Below are 20,206 nucleotides of genomic sequence, written 5' to 3' on the forward strand. Positions count from 1 at the left end.
CACAGGCTGATCACATCCATACCACGCCGCATTATTTATGACTTGTGTTTTGAAACTGTTAAGCTGCAAAGCGCTGCGGAATATGTTGGCGCTATATAAATAAAGATTATTATTGTTATTGATGCAGTAATTGATGCCACAGGAGCCCCGACCAAGTATTCAGTGCATGTAGTATACATACAGTACATTTCAGTAGGCCAACATTTTGGATTTTAAAATAATTTTTTGAAGCTGGTGTTATAAAGTATTCTAATTTACTGAGATAATGACTTTTGGGTTTTCATTGGCTGAAAGCCATCATCATCAACATTAACAGAAATAAACACGTGAAATAGATCACTCTGCGTGTAATGACTCTATATAATATATGAGTTTCACTTTTTGTATTGAAGAACTGAAATAAATTAACTTTTTGATGATATTCTAATTTTGTGAGATGCACCTGTAAAGTAATAGATCAAGGGACATCGCCAAATTGATTTTGAATAAAGTGTATCACAAAGATCATTATACATGAAGCTCTATGGGCAGGAGCAAGTAACTTGTACATAGTTGGTAAAAGCCAAGTTAGCTGAAAGATGTGAGAAATATATAGGCAAATGGAATAAGATATCAGAAAGAAAAGGAGTCCACTGGCGCCAATACTCAAATGAATAGTGGTGTTAAGCAGCCTGCTGGGAGGACAGTAACCACCTATTGTGTAGTTACAATACACGTACAGAAATCTTTGGAAATATCCCCACGCGGTAACTCAATTTGTTTGCCAATATTTGATCACAGCAGCCATGAATCTGTTTTTATTCATGATTCAATCAAAATTTCTGGATTTTATGTCCTGGAGCTGGACCTTTCTTTTCTTTTCTGGACTTCCATATACGTCTTGGCAGAGACGTGTCCGTGCTCGGAGCTTTCAATCAGTTCTCATGAACTTACTAAAGGTGAGCTGAAATTTATCCTTCACAGTACTTACGCTCTGCCAATGTGACATGGCACCCTCAAACCATTCCAGCAAAATCTGAACTCCAATATGGCGCTTCTTCCCTTCTGAGCTTTGCACTGTGCCTCAAACATAGTATTCCCCCACATTTGGGGTACGGGCGTACTCAGGAGCAATTACACAACAAATTGTATGGTGCAATCTCTCCTGTTACCCTTATGAAAATGCTAAATTTGTGGCCAAAATAACATTTTTGTGGGGAAAATGTGATTTTTTTTATTTTCATGGCTCAAGGTTATTAGCTTCTGTGAAGTACCTGGTCTTCAATATGCTCACCACACAGCTAAATACATTCCTTGAGGGGTCTACTTTCCAAAATGTGGTCAATTGTGGGGGGTTTCCACTGTTTAGGCACATCAGGGGCTTTCTAAATGAAACATGATGTCTGTTAAGGATTCCAAGAAATTTTCAAAAAGTCAAATGACGCTCCTTCCCTTCCGATCTCTGCCATGCACGCAGAGAGTAGTTTTCTCCCTCATATGGGGTATCAGCATGTTCAGGAGGAATTACACAACAAATTTTGGGGTCCAGTTTTTCCTGCTACCCTTGTAAAAATAAAAAAGTTTCAAGCAATTTTTTTGTGAAAAAAGTTAAATGTTCATTTTTTTCCCACAATCCACAAATTCCTGTGAAGCATCTGAAGGGTTAATAAACTTCTTGAATGTGGCTTTAAGCACATTGAGGTATACAGTTTTTAGAATTATGTCACTTTTGGGTATCTTCTATCGTATAGACCCCTAAAGGGACTTCAAATCAGATATGGTCCCTAAAAAAATGGTTTTGCAAATTTTGCTGTAAAAATGAGAAATCGCTGGTCAACTTTTAACCCTTATAACTTCTTAAGATAAAATTTTTTTAGCTCCAATATTGTGCTGATGTAAAGTAGACATGTGGGAAATGTTATCCGTTAACTATTTTGTGTGATATATCTCTGTGATCTAAGGGCATTAAAATTCAAAGTTTGAAAATTGCATTCTATAATGCTGTAGATAAGCCCCCGGTCCGACCTGCAAGATAAGAAAAATAAGTTTTATTATACTCACAGGGGGGCGGTCCGATGCGGTCTGGTCTTATGGGTGTCGCAGTCCGGGTCCGGCGCCTCCCATCTTCTTGTGACGCCGCCCTCCTGCTTGATTCTTAGCTCCCCGGCATTGAGCTCCAGCACAGGCGTACTTCTCTGCCCTGCTAAGGGCAGAGCAAAGTACTGCAGTGCACAGGCACCGGGAAAGGTCAGAGAGGCCCAGCGCCTGCGCACTGCAGTACTTTGCTCTGCCCTCAACAGGGCAGAGAGTTACACCTGCGCAGGAGTGCGACACAAAGCAAGCAGGAGGACGACATCGCATGAAGATGGGAGGTGCCGGACCTAGACCTGCGACACCCATTAGACCGGCCTGCAATGGACCGCCTCCCCGGATGAGTATAGTAAAACTTATTTTTCTTATCTTTCAGGTCGGACCGAGAGCTTATCTACAGCATTATAGAATACTGCAGATAAGGCTAGGTTCACATTGTGTTAGGGCATCCGTTTAACAAATCCGTTAAAAGGATGCGCTAATGCTTATGTCATTTTTGGAATCTTTAGCGCCATAGCGCTAACTGTATGCATTAACGCATGGTAACGCTCCGGTACCTAGCGCTACCATGCGTTAGCCCATACATTCCTATGCACAGTGAAAGGGTCCATTCGCTGTGTGTTAATGCCAACGCACCCAAAAACGCTGCAAGCAGCGTTCGAGGGTGCGTTAGGAAATAACGCATACTTGCTAATGCATGCCGATTTCGGCATGCGTTAGTATGCGTTATTAACATTGCGGTCAATGGCTGTGCTAACGGATGCGTTAGATAGTGTTTGCGCCGCTATCTAACGGAAAGCGCTAGCGGATTGACCCTAACGCAATGTGAACCCAGCCTAAGCCCTGAACGGCGGTGGCCACATTTTTATAGAGGCAAAAAGAGGTGACAGGTTCCCTTTAATTATCAAATCATAATAATTTTGTCTAAGGAGGTAATCACTACAAAATTAAAATGGCTGCCATCCTCTTAAACTGACAGAAACCTGTCCTAGAATGTGAGGACAGGTACCTGCGAGCATGTGCAGCAGGACGCTGCGCCCTCCTTCATGTATAGGAAGATGTGCTCCACTAATACTACTGGAGATCCCAGAGGTGCTGCGGTAAGAAAAGGCCACTAAAACTTGTGTGTGTCCTATCTATGTGATCTTACACTGGAGATACCAGGGTTCATTCAGAAAGAGGAGACTGCTCACACTGCTGTCCACCATGTCTATCTGATCTAATACTAGAGATACCGGAGTGCTAAGGTCAGAAGAGGCTGTCTATGGATTTAAATTTGACACAATCCAACATATCAATGAACATAATACTTTTTCTATCTAGAAAAAAGAACGTTCAAGAATGGCTAAATAAGGAGGCAACTCCCATGGAAGTATATGAACCTATATAGAAATGGAGTGTAACGCCAAAAAATTCAACAAGGCAGTTATATTATAGTATCAAAAATATTAACTCTTTATTAGTACAATAGCAAAACAAGTACATTAAAAAGTACAATCAAAAATGATCAGGGAAAGTGAATGACACAGAGGAATGGAATCGCCGCACATATATGGTGAGTACAATGGTACAAAGAATTGTCCAAAAACTGCCTAAAGACCCATGCCCATGCCGCAAAGTCTCACATATGGCCATCTATTAAAGCAAAGTTACTACCAAAAGGCATAGGGAATTCATACAGAGGCTTCCATCAACATGCTGTGTGCAAGGAAAATGGACAGAGAAAAAGTTAGTCACCAAACTTACCCATAAGGGAGGTATGTGTGCGGGGTGTCCAGTCCCCAGAGCCCCTACGCACGTTTCGCACTGGGCTTCATCGGGGGGCATATGTGGTGCTGTTGCGTGTGTGGGGGATAAAATATGTATGGCACAGGTGTCCGGAATTAGCATCGCCGCGGGAGGATGTGAGCGCATGAGAGGCCGGCCCCAATCGCGGAACGTCACTTCCGGCCGTCATAATCTGTGGGAGGGACAAGGAGAGGTGCCACTCTCCTGACGTCATTGTCCCAGCCCAGATATACTGACGCCTTCCGGGACGCCCGCTCAAGACAGGACAAGCCGCGCATGCGCAACCCCGCGGCGGCCATCTCTGATATTGGCAGAGGGAAGGGCAGAATAGAATAACACGGCCTACAAGGAGGCACAAAAGGGAAAAGGAAGGGAAACAGGAGAGAGGGAAGGAAGGAAAAAAGGAGGAGAGTTCAACACTGATACCAATGGCCATACAAAACCACAATCTTCCACAAACAAAATTAACGTGATTCACCAAACCCACGTAAAATATGTTTAACAGCCATTGTGATTTACGAAAGAAAAAAACAACAAAACAATATTAAACATATGACAGAAAAGTCTAGATATATGCAATTATAACTATTAATATAAAAAGCACCATACATTGATATCCAAATGTGACCAAAGCACATATTTACTCATAAATAGTATAACATCAATTAGGGCATAGCCCATAATCAATTTCATTACTGATCTTTATATCAAAAGAGTGCAACATGTCATCTCATCTAATCAAGATACCATTTAATATGCTATATATCCAAACATTAAATTAAAACACAAAAAATAATAAAGAACACACAAATGGCTCTGCAAGGTCTGCATGGAAAAAGGTCAGTATAAAACCTGAGAGAACTTTCTTCCCTCTTCTTAAACTCCATATCCAGCATACAAAAGGGTTCCACATAAGAGTTTCTCCACCCTCCACTCCACGATTCCGATTCGTGCACCCAGGATAAACCCCGCAATAGATACAAGGATTCATATTAATTGTACACTAAAAAAATTAAAATAAAAACAGCAATTAAAAACAAGAACGAAAAACACCTTATATATACATATATAAAAAGCCAGAAAGACATATTAACACTACAAAAAGGGGGCAAAGGATAATTTCTCATTGAGTCCATGAGGTGTCATGGACCCTAAAGTGACTATCCACCGACACTCCAGCTGGGCTAAGATCTTCTTATAATCTCCACCCCTAGTCCCAAGATGTACTTTGTCAATCCCTTTCACTTTAAATGTCCGTGGATCGCAATTATGGACTTGCTTAAAGTGCCGAGGGATAGTCTTCAATATTGCAATATCTGAGATCTCCTTTGCCACCCTTATGTCCCTTACATGCTCCCTAACCCTCATGCGAAGCTCCCTAGAGGTGAGTCCCACATAGATCAAGTCACATGCACATGTGGCATAATATACCACATGTGTGGTACTGCAAGAGATATAATTTGTGATATGGTATTCCATACCACCATCGGCCGCCTTAAAGGTGGTTGCCCTAACAATATTTTGGCAGGCCAGACATGAGCCACATGGATAACATCCCCACCTCTGGGGCCTGGCACAAAAAGGGTTAGTGGATTTAGCCACATAGTGACTTCTCACGAGATGGTCTTTTAAATTTCTTCCCCTTCTAGAAGTCAAAAGGGGTCTATCAGGTAGGATTCCCTTTAGTGTAATGGATTTAATAGCATAAATTGATCCCATGGGATATTCTACCAAACGGGCAGGTGACAGGCATTCATAAGGATGGGTCTGTAGGTCTTATGGTAAGATTTTATCAATAGTATTTTTTCCATTTGAATAGTGACAGTATATCTAAAAAAAACTTTCTGATAGCTATATGTTTATGTAAATTGTAGTTAAAATTAATTTGTATTAAAACTAATAATTTCTTAAATGAATCTTACAATCTCGACCATATAAAAAATATGTGTATAAAACGTTCCCAGAGGGGCAGATTTGCACCAAGTCAGCGACCCCAATACAGTAGTGTTCAAAATAATAGCAGTGTGTTCAAAAACATGAGTTATGCACAAAATCTTCATACTAGTTTTTATTTCCAGCATAGGGAATATTGCACACTGTTTTCTAATTTAAAACATGAAGAGAAATGTAGATAATTTTAACAACTTTACTGAAAATAGCAAAAAAATGAACATTGTGCTGTTCTAAAAAATAGCAGCGTCTGCAATTGTCTTTACAAAGTCACAATATGTATTGTTTTTGTGGATTTAGCATTCCTGTGAATCAGTAACCTAATATTTAGTTGTATACTCACACTTTTATACACCTGCTTCACATCTATGTTGCATAGAGTCAACCAACTTCTGGCCCCTGACAGCTGTTATTCCAGCCCAGGATGCTTGGACTACGTCCCACAATTTTTTGGTATTTGTTGGCTTTGCCTCAGAAACGGCATTTTTGATGTCACCCCACAAATGTTCTATCAGATTAAGGTCTGGGAATTGGGCTGGCCGCTCGAAAACCTCAATTTTGTTGGACTGGAACCAAGATTTTGCTTGTTTACTGGTGTGTTTACCGTCGTTGTCCTGGAAACATAATTGCCGGTAGGTCTAATACCTATTTTCCAGGACGTCCCTCCTGACAGCACCATGGAGAATACCAAAGTACCTCCTCAGGGTGGGATTACTGCCTGGAGAACTTTTCTCCCAAAAGCAGTCTGTTAGCTAGATAACATGTCTAATTTGTAATGACTGCAAAATGTATTAAGCCTAGCCCAGGTTGAAGCCTTAAAAATTTGGTCTACTGATGCCCCCAACCCTCTTGGCCCAGGAGGTTGATACCACTCTAGCCGAGTGGGCTCTTAAAGGGAACCTGTCACCCCCCCAGGCGTTTTTAAGTAAAAGAGCCACCTTGTGCAGCACTAATGCTGCATTATGTCAAGGTGGCTCTTTTATTTAGCGTCCCTTCCACCGCCAAAATAAGAGTTTTTAAAATTAGTCAGACATACCAGAATTTTGACCAGGGGGCAGGTCTTTCCCCCTCTGACACCGATGCCTCGCATCCATCATTCATTTCCTCCTTATGTCTTTGCTCCGCCTCCTCTGTGTTAAATTCAAATGCTGGCGCCTGCGCTGTAATATATTTTCTTGGGCATGCGCAGTTAGCGCTGCCTGTTCTCTCACATCACTTCATGGCCTGGCTATCGCACCTGAGGTGGACGTGCTGCCAGAGATCCCGCCCCACAGTCGCTTATGATTTATTCACACTGCGGGGCTGAGTATCTTGGGCATGGGAGCTGCAGAGAACTACTGCACATGCCCAGTTTTTCTTCTCTCTATTCTTTCCCCCAAACAAGAGGAACAAGTTATAGTCCTGCCTCCAACTACAAGTGGCTTCTATGTAATCCTTTCATTTAATGGTACAATCTCTGCTCCTGCTACATTCCCTGTTTGCTGTCATCTAGTGCAACCTTTCATTTAATGGTATCTAACAGTGCCTACTGAATGTTTGCTAAATTCATTTGTTGCATTGAACTCAATACTTACTGCTGTCCAGCCATGTTGGGGCCAGTAGAGATGTTATCAGGTGTAAGGTGTTACTAGCATATGGATGTAGTCAGGCCCTGTGCCTTTGATTCTCACTCTCACCTGATCCTCTACTCAGTCCTATATATTCAGATGCCGCCTAGGGGGGCATGTGTGCGGGTCAGGCATGTGTGTCTCCCTGGAGCATAAGTATCTGAACATGCAGTTATTACTACGGCAGCTATTCTCGGCAGGAGTCAGGACCCCACACTACCTGTCCCTTTTGGGTATGTCTGCTGAGTAAGCCCTTCTTATTACTTGGACTTAGCTTTTCTTAACCTATCTTATTTCATCACCATGTTTACATATGCCCTCACATTGTTTGCTCCTTTAATCCTCACTCTCCTTCACTATCCCCAAACCCCAGCACCCTCTAACCAAATAATCATCTCCCCTTCCCTCTTCCCTCCCCACCTGACCTCCTCTGCTGAACTGCTACTCAATCTCAAATCTGTCTGAATGAAACATAAAACAAGCTGCCCACTCTCCTTCTCCCATCTGCTCTCCCTTTCTCTGCTTCTCCTCACTGCTGGTGACATATCTCCCAATCCTGGACCCCCACAGCTCATACCCCCCATTACTACCCCTTCCTATCACTCCCTATCTAATAAGAACTAACGCAATCTTTCCAACTTAAAACCTGTGCCATTGACACTCAACCCCCTGCTCCCTCTCTCGGGAGCACTTTGGAATGCCCGCTCCATCTGCAATAAGCTCCATGTGATTCATGACTTCTTTCTCTCTTGCAATCTTGCCTTCCTCGGCCTCACAGAAACATGGCTGACATCCTCTGACACCGCCTCTGCTGCTGCGCTGTGTTACGGCGGCCTCCACTTCACCCACACTCCTCGCCCTGCCAACAGACACGGTGGAGGAGTGGGTCTTCTCCTTTCTTCCAACTGCACCTTCAACCCAATCCCACCTCTTCCCTCCCTAATCCTCCCCTCTTTTGAAGTCCACTCTGTCCGCATCTACTCTCCCTCCAACCTCCAAGTGACTGTCATATACCGACCTCCAGGCCCGACCACTGCCTTCATTGACCAATTCTCTACCTGGCTTCTTCATTTTCTTTCAACTGACACCCACACTATCATCATGGGTGACTTCAACATCCCCACTGATACCCTTCAGTCAGCAGCCTCCAAACTCCTGTCCCTTACTTCATCCTTTGGACTTACTAAGTGGTCCTTCTCAGCCACCCACACAGACGGACACACATTAGACCTGGTCTTCACCCATCTCTGCTCTCTTTCTAACTTCACCACCTCCCCTCTCCCTCTATCTGACCACCATCTACTCACTTTCTCATCCCTGTCCTCCTCACCAGGCACCTAGGTCCAGCAACATGCGCACCCCCGCTGAAACCTTGCGCACCTAGATACCCACATGCTGACTCTATTCTACCACTGGCATCTATATCCTCACTCCATGACACACAGTGCCACTGCTTTCTACAATGCCACTCTCGCATCAGCTATTGACGCGGTTGCCCCTCTCGTTCATGGCAGAATGCGACGTATCAACAGACAACCCTGGCATAACAACACCACTAAAAAGCTCCGGCAAGTGTCCAGGATTGCAGAGCGGCGCCGGAAGAAAACAAATTCGCAAGATGACTTCACCACATTCAAACAGGCAACACTCGATTTCAAATTTGCCCTCACCTCTGCTAAACAGGCCTACTTCACAACCCTCGTATCTTCCCTATCTTACAACCGCAAACAGCTATTCAAAACTTTTAACTCCCTCCTCCGCCCACCACTACCTCCTCCAACCTCCCTCATCTCTGCCGAGGACTTTGCCACACACTTCAAAAACAAGATTGACCAAACAAGGCAAGTCTTCATCACTCAACCACCACAACACCTTTGTATACCAGACCAATGCCCAAACCCCATAACCTCACTCTCCAACATCACTGAACGGGAGCTTAGTCGTCTCTTCTCCAAATCGCACCTCACAACCTGTGCACTCGACCCCATCCCATCCCACCTCCTCTCCAACCTCACCACCACACTTATCCCATCCCTAACCCACCTCTTCAACCTATCACTAACGTCCGGTACCTTCCCTTCTGCTTTCAAACATGCCACAATCACGCATATCCTTAAAAAGCCAACCCTCGACCCAACCGCTATGTCCAGCTATCGCCCAATATCGTTGCTCCCATTCGCTTCCAAACTCCTGGAACAGCACGTCCATGCTGAACTTTCCTCCTACCTATCATCTAACTTGCTCTTTGACAATCTACAATCTGGTTTCCGCCCCCATCACTTCACTGAGACAGCCCTGACCAAAATTACTAACGAACTACTTACAGCCAAATCAAATGGACAATACTCTATACTCCTGCTTCTAGACCTGTCCTCTGCATTCGACACAGTTGACCACTGCCTCCTACTACAGATCCTCTCCTCCTTTGGCATCAAAGGCCTTTCCCTAAATCTGAACTCATCATCTTTCCTCCATCTCTCAGATCTTCCTTACCCGACCTAGCAATAAAAATTAATGACACCACACTTTCCCCAGTACCGGAAGTCCGCTGCCTCGGAGTAACCTTTGACTCTGCCCTGTCCTTCAAACCGCACATCCAAGCTCTTTCTACCTCCTGTCGCCTCCAGCTCAAAAATATTTCCAGAACCCGTCCTTTCCTCAACCCTCAGTCTACTAAAATGCTTGTGCATGTCCTCATCATCTCCCGCCTCGACTACTGCAACATCCTTTTCTGCGGTCTCCCTGCTAACACCCTCGCACCTCTCCAGTCTATCCTTAACTCTGCCGCCCAACTAATTCATCTCTCTCCTCACTACTCCTCCGCTTCTCCCCTCTGCAAATCTCTTCACTGGCTCCCATTCCCTCAGCGTATACAGTTCAAATTACTAATACTGACCTACAAGGCCATCTATAACATGTCTCTGAACTAATCTCCCAATACCTTCCCTCATGTAATCTCCTCTCCTCCACAGTTATTCGCTCCTCACCCAACTGCCTCCAAGACTTCTCCCGAATAGCCCCTATTCTCTGGAATTCTTTGCCCCAACAAATCCGACTATCAACCACATTTGGATCCTTCAGACGGAACCTGAAAACCCACCTCTTCAAGAAAGCCTACAGCCTTCAATGACCCCGCTACCTCCTTCTCTCTCACCACTACCGGTGATCTCACCTCAACCAACAAAGAAACTGCTGCAACCCACCAACCTACTGTCTCCTTCCCCACCATCCTGTAGCATGTAAGCCCAAAAGGGCAGGGTCCTCTGTATCAGTCTGTCTTTGTTAGTTTGTTTACTGTAAATGATATCTGTAATTTGTATGTAACCCCTTCTCGTGTACAGCACCATGGAATCAATGGTGCTATATAAATAAATAATAATAATAAAAAAAAAATAATAATGACAACCTGTTTGACATATAACTTGTGAAGGGCCGCTCCTTCTCATTTGAGGGGTTTTTGCAGAACGAGGGTAGAACAATTTCTTGGTTGGTACAAAAGGCGTTCTAATTTTAGGATTATATGGTCATCCCAAATCTGAAGATATGGGTCCCGAATGGACAAGGCCTGAATCTCCCGTACATGTTTTCCTGTAGTACCAGCTACCAAAAATGCTGTTTTTACGGTACACTGTGAAATGGACATCTTTTCCCCAGGGACATAAGGATTCGAACATGGGGACCTAAGGACCAAATTAAGATCCCAGGAGGGAACTGACCACCTGATTGTGGGGCACAGACGCTGGATTGCCCTGACAAACCTTATTACCCATGGGAGAGTGGCCAGAGAGTAGGCAAAGAAAGTGCTTAAGGTCGGGGTCAGACTTGCGAGAAACTTGCATGAGTCTCACATCTCAATATCCGGCACTGCCACCAGTACTCGGGACCGGAGCGCTCAGCTGCATGTATTTCCAGCTGAGCACTCTGGTCCCACGTGCCGATAGCAGTGCCGGGTATTGAGATGCGAGACTCGTGCGAGTTTCTCGCAAGTCTGACCCCGGCCTAACTTCGCTATCTGGACTTTTAAGGTACTGGGTCTAAGCCCCTTATTAAAACCAGCCTGAAGGAAGTCTAAGACTCTTGGGATATCGGGCTTCCCCGCAATAAAATCAGAACTGCCACTCTAAAAACAGATCTTCCAGATCTTATAATATATTGCAGAAGTAACTGGCTTCCTACTGGCCTGGATTGTGGTTATAACCTGGTCTGACAGCCTCCAAGCTCTCAGGATGTCCTGCTCAGGATCCAAGCTGAAAAATGTAGCCTTTCCGGATCCAGATGGAAGACTGGGCTCTGATGGATGAGGTCTTTACTCCATGGAAGCAGAACCAAGTCTTCTAATGCCATAGTTAGCAGCAGCAAAGACCAACTTCCTTTTGGCCAGAACGTGGTGATCAGAAGTACCTTTGCCTGATCCTCCTGTATCTTCCTGAGGATGGCTGGAATGAGTGCTATGGGGGGGATGCGTAGGACAGGGACCGTCATCATCTCTGACTTAATGCGTCGACGGCTTCTGGATTGGATGACAGAAGTACTGGAACACCTTGTTTAGCTCCCATTTCGTTGTCAGACCTTTCGTCTGCTCAGGTAGTCCGCCACAACATTTTGAGACCCCTCGAGATGAACTGCTGTCGGACTGTCTTCTATGCCCATGAAAACAATCTCTTTTGCCAGATCCTGGAGCATTCAATGTCTGGGACCCCCCTGGAGACACAGGAAGGACACCGTCGTCACATTGTCCGACAGAATCTTGACGTGCTGGCCCCTTAACAGTGCTCGATTAAATATTAGGGCTTCCGACACAGCGTAGAGTTCTCTCTAGTTGGAAGACATGGAACGCATGTCCGATGGCCATTCTACCTGGAGAATACTTCCTACCAGGTGCGCTCCGCATCGCTACTTGCCGGAGTCCGTGGTTATTACCACCCATGAAGAGGCAATCAAATTAATGCCCACTTTTAGGTTTCCTGGCTGAATCCACCAAAGTAGTGACCTCCTTTCTGCTGGGGATAAGGATATTCTTCTGTCAAGGGTAGACTGTCGTCGATCCCAGGCTGACAGGACCTCTCACTGCAGGGCTCGAGTGAAACTGTGCCCAATGAACACAGGGGATACAAGCCATCATGAGGCCCAAAACTCTCATTGTGGATCTGATGGAAATGTGACCTTTCAGGAGCTCTCTCATTCTGCTCCTCACCGATTTCTGTTTCTCTACTGGCAAGAAAGATGTTCTGTGACTGGAGTCCATTTGGAAGGTGAAGTCTTCCAAATGCCACCTCCTGAAGCCCAAGGTACAGTACCTCGGTCATGTGGTCAGTGCAGAAGGTGTGGCACCAGATCCTGACAAGGTCACAGTCATCCAGGACTGGCCGAAGCCCAGCAGCCTCCATGAAGTACGCCAATTCCTTGGACTGGTAGGTTACTACCGAAGATTCATCAAAGGCTTTACTGAAATAGCCACCCCTATGCAAAATCTCCTGGTGGGGCAGTCCAAGAAAACCAAACAGAAGAATTCCACCTTTGAATGGTCGGAGGAGTTGGAGAGGTCCTTCACCAGATTGAAGATGGCTCTCACAGGTGACGAAGTTCTGGCCTACCCAGATTATGACAAACCCTTTTTGCTGTACATTGATGCCAGCAATGTGGGACTAGGAGCAGTACTGTCGCAGGTACAGAACGGAAAAGAAAGAGTAATCTCTTACACCAGCAGGAAGCTGCGAACCCTGATAACTACAGTTCTTTCAAGCTGGAGTTCCATGCCATAGTTTGGGCTGTCACCGAAAGGTTCAAACATTACCCAACCTCCGCCAAGTTTACCATCTTCACGGACAACAACCCGTCGACACACTTGGACACTGCAAAACTAGGTGCACTGGAACAGTGATGGATGGCTCGGCTATCTAACTATGAGTTTACCATCATGTACTGGGCAGGGCACAAGAATGCCAACCCTGATGCGCTGTCCAGGATGCCTAATCTGCCAGATGCAGGAGAAGACCCTGAGGCTCTTGAAGAAATAGAGCTACCTCCCTTCCACCAGCCAATTGCGGCCCAACGTGCTCAAGGAGTAAGAAACGGGCGGTCTGGCTTGAAGCAGGTCACCCTGAATCCATTGCCCCATCATGACTGGGCAGAAATGCAAGATAGTGACCCTGAAGTCCACCTGGTGAAAGAGTTGCTGGCACAAGCTGACTCACGCCCAGAGTCGGATGCCCCTAAAGAAACCCAGCAGTTGTGGAAGGAGAGAGGCCGGCTGTTCATCTATGAAGGAAAGCTGTGTCAGAGGAGTATCAATACCCACACTCATGAGCTGGTCTGGCAGGTGATAGTCCCAAAGAGAGAGGCATCAATGGTCCTGGAAGCATACCACAATGGAGCTGGACACTTTGGATGGAAGAAGTTGGAAGCATTGCTCCGGGAGAGGTTCTATTGGGCTGGTATGAGGAAAGTCATTGAGAGGTGGTGCCGGGAGTGTGGACATTGCAACCTGCGCAGAAAGGATCGAAACAGCCAGAGAGCTCCTCTACAGCCAATCATCACCAAACAGCCCCTTGAGGTGGTGGCCCTGGACCATGTGAAGCTGGTTCCAAGCCGGTCAGGCTACATCTATGCTCTTACCATCGTGGACCACTACTCAAGATTCCTGGTAGTTGTGCCTGTCAAAGCTCAAACGGCCCGGACAGCAGCCAGAGCATTCCAACAGCACTTCTGTAGACCACATGGGTATCCTGAAAGAGTGCTTACAGATCAAGGTCCAGCTTTCGAGGCAGAAGTGTTCCAAGAATTCTGTAACCTGTATGGTTGTAAGACGATCCGGACAACCCCGTACCACCCACAGACCAATGGCATGTGCGAGAACATGAACCAGGTAGTGATTGACCTTCTGAAGGCTTTGCCCTTGGAGGAGAGAAATCTGTGGCCAGAGAAGTTGCCAGATCTGGTAGACCTTTACAATCATATTCCAGTGAACTCCACCAACTGTACCCCAGCATACCTGATGAGAGCGAGGCCTGGCAAATTGCCTATAGATTTGAACATGGGAGTCCTTACACCTGAGGTGCCATCCCCAGATGCTGACTAGGATACAGAAAGACAACAGCAGTACAGAAGAGAACAAGAACGTGTGGAAAAGAGTTTGGCCCAGGCAAGACAAAAGCAGGAGAAGCTTTACAATCAGAATGCACCTGCAGTTCCCTTGTCACCGGGAGAGCAAGTTCTCAAGAGAAAACGAAGACTGCATAAGCTGGATGATCAATGGGAAGCTGAACCTTATACCATTCTGCCCTCAAATTTTGATAATACCAAGGTATGCCTTATTAGCAAAGATGGAGGAGAAACCTCAGCAGAAATATCAAGAGATCATCTGAAGCTGTGTCCTGACTTGTTAAGGGTAAGAGTGGAAGAACCAGATAACATCCAACCCATAGAGGAAGAAGAGAAGGTCAGCACAATACTTGGAGAATTCCCTGCGAATTGGACTAAAGTAAACGATGCGAAAGTGGTGCCAGTGTTGACATTTTCCCAATTGGTAGCACAGGAGACATAACTACAGAAAACCCTGAGGATCAGGAAAATCAGGCAGCAAATGCCACACCAGCAGTGGAGCCAGAGAACCCTTGCCCTGCCAGTGGTGAACATGTTATACCCGTGGTGAGTCTAAGAGTCCATAGGAGAATGCTACCTAGTTTACCCAGTTTATCCACATCAGAGTTACGCAGGTCTACCCGCACCACACAAGGTATACCACCCATCAGCTATCGTATACAGCAAAGTGAATGTAAATGTTGAAATTGTATGTATATATATAACTATTCTCAAGATTTTTGTGCCTACAGGTAACCTGTAAGACTTTCCTTTAAAAATTTTCCCGTTTTGTTTTATGGACATTGTACCACAGGACTTGTGTGGTCAAAAACTTTACTTGTATATAATTCACCATTTGCCAGGAATGGACCATGGACTATCACGCTTACCCTTATCTGCAGGAGTGTAGCGTGACCAGTCAGCGGTCCCGGTGTTGGGGAAGGAACTCAGACCACGGGGCTGTCAGAGGGAGCAGTGCAGGAGCACAGCTTGGGAGGTCGCAGGACCTGTGGAAGGGGCGGAGTGCTTGCAGAAGCACTCAGAGGCTGCAGGACCTAGCACCACGTGACATGTGATGTCAGAGGGGGCGGAGCTTATCGCAGGGACACTGAAGTGACAGGCAGAGGGCTCAGAGAGCCAGGGGTTTATACAGTAGCGATAGTCGGGCAATCCAGAAGCCATACACAGGAGAATCAATGCGGTACAGAGTCAGGCAGAGCAAGAATGGTCAGGGAAGCAGGAGGTCAGGCACGGGTCGGCTGCACGGTACAAAATCAGAAAGTCAGAGAGTAGTCTAGGGGAGCCAAAGGTCAGAACACGGGTCGAGCAGGATGGTACCAAATCAGGAAGCCAAGAGACAAAAACCAAAATCCAGACCACCAGGTCATACACACCACAAACACGGAAACAGGCGAGAGGCACTTAGCAAAGGCAGGGTCGGACACACTCAAGTATGACGTATAAACGACAGGGAAGGTTGCTCGCCTGTGGCCATAAATACCCTCCCTGAGACCAAAGAGAGGCTCCAACCATTAACCCTTCGCTTGTCAGACCAAAATTCCAGATACCATATTAAGCCTTCGCTTGTCAGACCAAAATTCCAGATACCATGACATGGACAATGATGCTTGAGCTTATCATCATAGGACCATTTTTGAAGCAATTGGCCTTTGCAACTTTTTCATTTTTTAAATCTTGTACAATTATTATTGTTTAACTGTTTGTATGTTTTCATGTTTTGTTCAGCCAAGGAGTGCAGACTTGCACTAGGGGGGAATATGGCACCCCCAGGAGTATGGCCACCACACTGGCTTTGCCTTCCTCCAAGGGAGGGTAATGCCAGGCTTGGAGGCAATGATGGGTCTCTCTTGCAGTCAATCTATGCATGCAACACAGTTCCACTCCAGGCCAGCAGGGGGGATTCTGAACCGGAATTAAGGGGAGGAGTGCTCTCTGAGGGCCAAGAGGAAGGAGGAGTCAGTTAGTCTGTGGAGGGTGAAGTGTGCAGACGTGTGGAAGGAGCGCTGAGATAGAGCTGAGAGGAAGAGCTCATCTCGAGTGAGAACGCATGAACTGGAGCCTGGTCTCCACGGTTGTATGGATACTAACGGTCCTACAACAGACACCAGAGGAGTAGGGGGCTGTAAATGCCCTATTCCCATCTAAGACTTGAGGGCACAACAGCAGCTTGGATAGTGAGCCGGGACTCACGAGAAAGGAGTTCCCGAGATAGGCTACAGCTGTCTGCCGTGCAAGTAAGGTTCTTGAGAACATCTGACAGGAGGAACTTCAGTGTAACTCAGTACTGGAGATCCCTTAAGTAAGCGCTAGGAAAGGAGACTGCACAGCCCTTCTGCTGAGAGAGAAACCCTGAGTTGCTTTCAGGCTAGCCTTCTCCGTTACCATCTGTAATCAGGACCCTGGACTGCAGTTATCAAGTAAAGGTACAGAAATTGCACCCCGCTGTGTCTTGTCTGCTTCCTACCTTTCTCGCACTGCTACATCCCCGTGCCAACCACATCTACACTGCCCTGGGACTACAGCTTCACCTGTGGGGAGCTTTTACATCTTTACTGCACCATACCATCAGTCCCAGCGGATCTGCATGCAGCGTCGGCTCAACACCCCCTTGCCGAGCACCACAGGTGGCGTCATGAATAGAGTTGAGCGATACCGTCCGATACTTCAAAGTATCGGATCGGAATGGATCGGCCGATCTTTAAAAAAAGTATCGGTATCGCCGATTCCGATACCGGAAGTCCCATTCAAGTGTATGGGACTTCCGGTATCGGAATAAGAAAAACCCTGTTTTTGCCTTGTACAGCCTCTCTGGGGTCTGTACGGGCCTTTCGGGGGGCTGTGCCGGCCTGCCAGGGGGTCTGTGCAGGCTCCGGTGGTCTGTGCCGGCCTGCCGGGGGGCTGTGCCGGCCTGCCGGTGGTCTGTGCAGGCTCCGGTGGGCTGTGCCGGCCTGCCGGGGGGCTGTGCCGGCCTGCCGGGGGGCTGTGCAGGCTCCGGGGGGGCTGTGCCGGCCTGCCGGGGGGCTGTGCCGGCCTGCCGGGGGGCTGTGCCGGCCTGCCGGTGGTCTGTGCAGGCTCCGGGGGGCTGTGCCGGCCTGCCGGGGGGCTGTGCCGGCCTGCCGGTGGTCTGTGCAGGCTTCGGGGGTCTGTGCAGGCATCGTCCGATGGGACTACAAGTCCCATCGGGCGATGCCTGCTACCATGACAGTGATTGACACATTAGCCAATGATGGGACAGTAGTAGTCCCATCATCCGGCTAATGTGTTGAATGTAAAAAAAAAAAAAAATAAAAAATTACATGCTACATACATGCTACATACATACAACATGCATACTACATACATGCTACATTCATACTACATACTACATACATGCTACATTCATACTACATAAATACTACATGCAACATACATACTACATATATACTACATACATACTACATATATACTACATGCATGCTACATACATACTGCATGCTACATACATACTACATGCTACATACATACCACATATATACTACATACATACTACATGCATGCTACATACATACTACATACATACTACATATATACTACATGCATGCTACATGCATGCTACATGCTACATACATAACACATATATACTACATGCATGCTACATACATACTACATGCTACATACATACCACATACATACTACATGCATGCTACATACATACTACATGCATGCTACATACATACTACATGCTACATACTACATATATACTACATGCATGCTACATACATACTACATGCTACATACATACTACATATATACTACATGCATGCTACATACATACTACATGCTACATACATACTACATATATACTACATGCATGCTACATGCTACATACATACTACATATATACTACATGCATGCTACATACATACTACATGCTACATACATACTACATATATACTACATGCATGCTACATACATACTACATGCTACATACATACTACATATATACTACATGCATGCTACATACTACATGCTACATACATACTACATATATACTACATGCATGCTACATACATACTACATACATACTACATGCATGCTACATACATACTACATGCTACATACATACCACATACATACTACATATATACTACATGCATGCTACATACATACTGCATGCTACATGCATGCTACATACATGCTACATACATACTACATGCTACATACATACCACATATATACTACATACATACAATACATTCATACAATACATACATAGACATACAGTACATATAACATAGAGTAACATACTTACCAATACTTGTCACATTGTTCCCCGAAGCCATTGTCTTTTCCGGAATAAATATTAACATAACAAACCACAAAAATACTCACCCACGATCCGAAGCAGTCCACGAGTGTGTCCCACGACGATCTTGGGTAGAGAACTGCAGCATCAGCTGATGCTGCCGTTCTCTACGGGCTGCAGGAATCCAATGACGGAAGGTAGGTATCCTTCCGCACTGTATTCCTCCGCCACTTAAAAAAAAAAAAGTCCCTAGTCTTACTTTATGCCATTGCTGTGTGGGAATTTCCCACGCAGCAATGGCATAAAGTGAGACTAGGGACTTTTTTTTTTTTAAGTGGCGGAGGAATACAGTGCGGAAGGATACCTACCTTCCGTCATTGGATTCCTGCAGCCCGTAGAGAACGGCAGCATCATCTGATGCTGCAGTTCTCTACCCAAGATCGTCGTGGGACACACTCGTGGACTGCTTCGGATCGTGGGTGAGTATTTTTGTGGTTTGTTATGTTAATATTTATTCCGGAAAAGACAATGGCTTCGGGGAACAATGTGACAAGTATTGGTAAGTATGTTACTCTATGTTATATGTACTGTATGTCTATGTATGTATTGTATGAATGTATTGTATGTATGTAGTATATATGTGGTATGTATGTAGCATGTAGTATGTATGTAGTATGTATGTAGCATGCATGTAGCATGCAGTATGTATGTAGCATGCATGTAGTATATATGTAGTATGTATGTAGCATGCATGTAGTATATATGTAGTATGTATGTAGCATGTAGCATGTATGTAGTATGTATGTGGTATGTATGTAGCATGTAGTATGTATGTAGCATGCATGTAGTATATATGTAGTATGTATGTAGCATGTAGTATGTATGTACTATGTATGTAGTATGTATGTGGTATGTATGTAGCATGTAGTATGTATGTAGCATGCATGTAGCATGTATGTAGCATGTATGTAGTATGTATGTAGTATGTATGTAGCATGCATGTAGTATGTATGTAGCATGCATGTAGTATGTATGTAGTATGTATGTAGCATGCAGTATGTATGTATGTAGCATGTATGTAGCATGTATGTAGTATGTATGTAGTATATATGTAGTATGTATGTAGCATGTAGTATGTATGTAGCATGTAGTATGTATGTAGCATGTAGTATATATGTAGTATGTATGTAGCATGTAGTATGTATGTAGCATGCATGTAGTATATATGTAGTATGTATGTAGCATGTAGTATGTATGTAGCATGTAGTATGTATGTAGCATGCATGTAGTATGTATGTAGTATGTATGTAGTATTTTTTTTTTTTTTTTTTTTTTAACATTTAACACATTAGCCGGATGATGGGACTACTACTGTCCCATCATTGGCTAATGTGTCAATCACTGT

The sequence above is a fragment of the Dendrobates tinctorius genome, unplaced genomic scaffold (assembly GCF_039654945.1).
Source record: "Dendrobates tinctorius isolate UK_male_01 unplaced genomic scaffold, ASM3965494v1 ptg000347l, whole genome shotgun sequence".
Classification (NCBI taxonomy): Eukaryota; Metazoa; Chordata; class Amphibia; order Anura; family Dendrobatidae; genus Dendrobates; species Dendrobates tinctorius.